At 70.0% G+C, this 5,000-nt stretch overlaps 1 non-coding gene across 1 annotated transcript; it reads left to right on the plus strand.

Moving 5' to 3' along the window:
• The first annotated feature begins 1,494 nt into the window (after nt 1–1,494).
• On the plus strand, nt 1,495–1,613 carry LOC135979839 (5S ribosomal RNA). The gene has a single exon (XR_010597083.1). It is a non-coding gene; the product is annotated as a 5S ribosomal RNA (ribosomal RNA).
• The last annotated feature ends 3,387 nt before the right edge of the window (nt 1,614–5,000 follow it).

The raw sequence follows: 5,000 nt of genomic DNA on the forward strand, positions 1-5,000 counted from the left end.
AGCAGGTGAACCCTTTCGATTCCACGGGTTGACCTGGTGCCCGGGAAGCGAACCGGCCAGCAGGTGAACCCGTTCGATTCCACGGGTTGACCTGGTGCCCGGGAGGGGACTCTGAAAATTTTTCAGCCCTTTCGACTCGGGGTTGACCTGGTGGCCGAGAGGGGACTCGCACGGCAGGCAAGCCGCCCTGGGCTCACCCTCCCCGGCCGCAGCGAGGGACTGCCACCCGGCCGACTGGATCGGGCCCCTGGAAGTCTGGAAAAAAGAATGGAACCTGACGCCTCCGAGGAGGGGGCGCCCAGGGAAGGAGGGAGATCCGGGTTGACCTGGTGACCGGACGGGAAAGAGGCCACCTGGCGTCCCCCCCCCTTAAAACCTAGGGGTTGACCTGGTGGCCGGAAAGCGAACCGGCCAGCAGGTGAACCCTTTCGATTCCACGGGTTGACCTGGTGGCCGGAAAGCGAACCGGCCAGCAGGTGAACCCGTTCGATTCCACGGGTTGACCTGGTGCCCGGGAGGGGACTCTGAAAATTTTTCAGCCCTTTCGACTCGGGGTTGACCTGGTGGCCGAGAGGGGACTCGCACGGCAGGCAAGCCGCCCTGGGCTGACCCTCCCCGGCCGCAGCGAGGGACTGCCTCCCGGCCGACAGGATCGGGCCCCTGGAAGTCTGGGGGCGGGGGGAAATCGCCCCACGCCTCCGAGGAGGGCTGCCCGGGCGGGCCTGGCCCCGGAGCTCGAAAAAAAAAAAAAGGATCGGGCCCACTAGAGACATGGACCAGGCCGCCCTGGGCTCACCCTCCCCGGCCGCAGCGAGGGACTGCCTCCCGGCCGACTGGATCGGGCCCCTGGAAGTCTGGGGGGGGGGGGGGAATGGAACCTGACGCCTCCGAGGAGGGGACGCCCAGGGAAGGAGGGAGATCCGGGTTGACCTGGTGACCGGACGGGAAAGAGGCCACCGGGCGTGCCCCCGTTAAAACCCCTAGGGGTTGACCTGGTGGCCGGAAAGCAAACCGGCCAGCAGGTGAACCCTTTCGATTCCACGGGTTGACCTGGTGCCCGGGAAGCGAACCGGCCAGCAGGTGAACCCGTCCGATTCCACGGGTTGACCTGGTGCCCGGGAGGGGACTCTGAAAATTTTTCAGCCCTTTCGACTCGGGGTTGACCTGGTGGCCGAGAGGGGCCTCGCACGGCAGGCAAGCCGCCCTGGGCTCACCCTCCCCGGCCGCAGCGAGGGACTGCCCCTCCCCACCCCCCGGCTGACAGGATCGGGCGCACTGGAAGTCCGGGACAGTATTTTCCCCGACGCCGGGGAGGGCGGGCGGAGGGGCTCTGGCGGCCAGCCCGGGCCCCGGAGCTCGAAAAGGAAAAAAGGACCGGGCCCGCGAGAGACGGGGGCCCTGCCGCAGGGGGGGGGGGCAGTCCGACCGGGGCTCACCGTGCGGCAGGCCCGGGCGTCGGCAGGGGAAAGCGGGCGAGGAGGCGCGGGGCCGGGTGCCTACGGCCATACCGGACCGAACGCCCCCGATCCCGTCCGATCTCGGAAGGTAAACCGTCCCGGGCCTGGCTAGTACTTGGATGGGTGACCGCCTGGGAATCCCAGGTGCCGTAGGCAGCTTTTCCCGGTCCGAGTCAGCTCTCTCTCCTTTTCTGGGGGGGAAGGAGAGGGGGGGACGGGCCGGAAAGCCCCTCGTCGCTCCTGCCGAGTCGGAGGTCGCGGCCGCAGGTCACGGGTCTGGGCGCCTGGGGTCCGGCTCCCCACCCACCCGGCTTCCTCCGCGGAGGACCCCCCCCGGGGCCACCGAAGCCGCTGGGGGAGACCCCGGGCATGGGGCGGACTGGCCCGGACCCTCCCGGCCGCCGGCCCGCAGGTCCGCCCCGAATCCCCCCCCGCGGCCACCCAGGCCAGGCCTGGCCAGGCGGGACGGACGGCGGGTGTCCAGCGCCCAGCGGCTTCCTCCAGCGGGGACCCACGGACCCCAAAGCCGCAGGGGGAGGCCCCGGGCCCGGGACGGACTCGCTCGGACCCCCTGCGCCCGGCCGCCGGCCCGCGGGACCGCCCCGAATCCCCCCGCGGCCACCCAGGCCAGGCCTGGCCAGGCGGGACGGACGGCGGGTGTCCAGCGCCCAGCGGCTTCCTCCAGCGGGGACCCACGGACCCCAAAGCCGCAGGGGGAGGCCCCGGGCCCGGGCCCGACTCGCTCGGCCCCCCCGCCTCCCCTGCGCCCGGCCCCCGGCCCGCGGGACCGCCCCGAATCCCCCCGCGGCCACCCAGGCCAGGCCTGGCCTGGCGGGACGGACGGCGGGTGTCCAGCTCCCAGTGGCTTCCTCCAGCGGGGACCCACGGACCCCAAAGCCGCAGGGGGAGGCCCCGGGCCCGGGACGGACTCGCTCGGCCCCCCCGCCTCCCCTGCGCCCGGCCCCCGGCCCGCGGGACCGCCCCGAATCCCCCCGCGGCCATCCAGGCCAGGCCTGGCCTGGCGGGCCGGTGTGCGGCTCCCCCGGGCTTCCTCCCCCGACGACCCGCGCCCCCCTGAGCCGCAGGCGGAGACCCCGGCCCCGGGGCGGACCGGCCCGGGCTCGCTCGAGCCCCCTGCGCCCGGCCCGCAGGACCGCCCCCCCGAATCCCCCGGGAGAGGCCCGGCCTGCACGCCACTGACGACCCGCGGCCCCCAAAGTCGCAGGAGGCGCCCCCCCCCGGTTAGCCCCGTCTCGCTCCGCGCCCCCCGCCCCTCGCTGCCGGGACCGGGCGCCGCCCCAGAGTCAGCCGCAGCCGGCCGGCCTGAGAGCTGCCCTCCTGTGGACGACGGTGAGTTTACCTTGATACTAACCGGCCGTCAGCCAGGTCAACCCCATTGCTAGACTGGGGTGGACCTGGTGGCCGAGTGGGGACTTGGAACATTTGACAGCTGCTTCCCGGGGCTTGACCGGTTGTCCTGAACGCCCCCCACCCCCAGCCCCAGCCCCCGGCTCCTGCTCCCCTCTCCCCAGCCTCGGTGCTCCGCTCCCTGCCTCGGAGGCTGCCTCTCTGCGGCGCCTGCATCGCCTCCGAGGACGCGCACCCTCCGGAGGCTGGACGTAAACCCACCACTGCCGCTGACCCGGCTCTCCGAGGGACGACTGTGAGGCCTCCCCCCCCCCCCCACCCCCGGACCGCCCTGGGGACGACTGCTAAGCCTCCCCCACCGGACCGCCCGGGGCAAGACTGCTAAGCCTCCCTCCCACACACACACACACACACTGTCGGGGGAGGACTATTAAGCTTTCCCCCTGGAGCGCCCGGGGCGGACGACTGTTAAGCCTGCCCCCGGAGTCCTCGGGGGAGGACTATTAAGCTTTCCCCCCTGGAGCGCCCGGGGGGGGACGACTATTAAGCCTGGCCCCCGGAGTCCTCGGGGGACGACTATTAAGCCTCCCCCGGACTGGCCGGGGGGCGACTATTAAGCCTCCCCCGGACCTGCTCCGTCTCGACTATTAAGCCCCCCTCTGTGGTCCTCAAGACCACTGCCGTGCTGCCCTCGGAGTGGGGTGACACCCGGGCCGGAAAGCAAACCGGCCACCAGGTCAACCCGTCGAATCCAATGGGTTGACCTGGTGGCCGGAAAGCAAACCAGCCGCCAGGTCAACCCGTCGAAACCAATGGGTTGACCTGGTGGCCGGAAAGCAAAACGGCCGCCAGGTCAACCCAGTAGATTCAGCGGGTTGACCTGGTGGCCGAACGGGGACTTTGAAAATTTGACAGCCGCTTCCCGGGGGTTGACCTGTTGTCCCGGTGGGGACTTTGAACATTTGACAGCCGCCTCCCAGGGCTTGACCTATTGTCCCGGTGGGGACTTTGAGAATTTTACAGCCGCTTCCCGGGGCTTGACCTGGTGGCCGAGTGGGGACGTTGAACATTTGACAGCCGCTTCCAGGGGGTTGACCTGTTGTCCTGAACGCCCCCCACCTCCCCCCCGGCTCCTGCTCCCCACTCCCCAGCCTCGGTGCTCCGCTCCCTGCCTCGGAGGCTGCCTCTCTGCGGCGGCTGCATCGCGTCCGAGGACGCTCACCCTCCGGAGGCTGGACGTAAAGCCTGACACCCGCCACCGCCGCCGACACGGCTCTCGGAGGGACGACTCTGAGGCCTCCCCCCACCCCCGGACCGCCCTGGGGACGACTGCTAAGCCTCCCCCCCGCCCACACCCACACCCACACTGTCGGGGGATGACTCTTAAGCCTCTCCCAGACTGCCTGGGGAACGACTATTAAGCCTGCCCCCCGGAGCACTCGGGGGACGACTATTAAGCCTCCCGCGGACTGCCCGGGGGATGACTATTAAGCCTCCCCTGGAACGACTATTAAGCCTCCCCCGGACTGGCCGGGGGGCGACTATTAAGCCTATCCTCGGGGGAGGACTATTAAGCTTTCCCCCTGGAGCGCCCGGGGGGACGACTATTAAGCCTGGCCCCCGGAGTCCTCGGGGGACGACTATTAAGCCTCCCCCGGACCTGCTCCCTCTCGACTATTAAGCCCCCCCTCTGCGGTCCTCAGCACCACTGCCGCGCTGCCCTGGGAGTGGGGTGACATCCGGTCCGGAAAGCAAACCGGCCACCAGGTCAACCCGTCGAATCCAATGGGTTGACCTGGTGGCCGGAAAGCAAACCGGTCGCCAGGTCAACCCGTCGAATCCAATGGGTTGACCTGGTGGCCGGAAAGCAAACCGGCCGCCAGGTCAACCCAGTAGATTCAGCGGGTTGACCTGGTGGCCGAACGGGGACTTTGAAAATTTGACAGCCGCTTCCCGGGGGTTGACCTGTTGTCCCGGTGGGGACTTTGAACATTTGACAGCCGCCTCCCAGGGCTTGACCTGTTGTCCCGGGGGGGACTTTGAACATTTGACAGCCGCTTCCCGGGGCTTGATCGGTTGTCCTGAACGCCCCCCCCACCCACCCACCCCAGCCCCCGGCTCCTGCTCCCCTCTCCCCAGCCTCGGTGCTCCGCTCCTTGCCTCAGAGGCTGCCTC

Source organism: Chrysemys picta, unplaced genomic scaffold (assembly GCF_011386835.1).
Source record: "Chrysemys picta bellii isolate R12L10 unplaced genomic scaffold, ASM1138683v2 scaf1278, whole genome shotgun sequence".
In the NCBI taxonomy this organism is placed as follows: domain Eukaryota; kingdom Metazoa; phylum Chordata; order Testudines; family Emydidae; genus Chrysemys; species Chrysemys picta.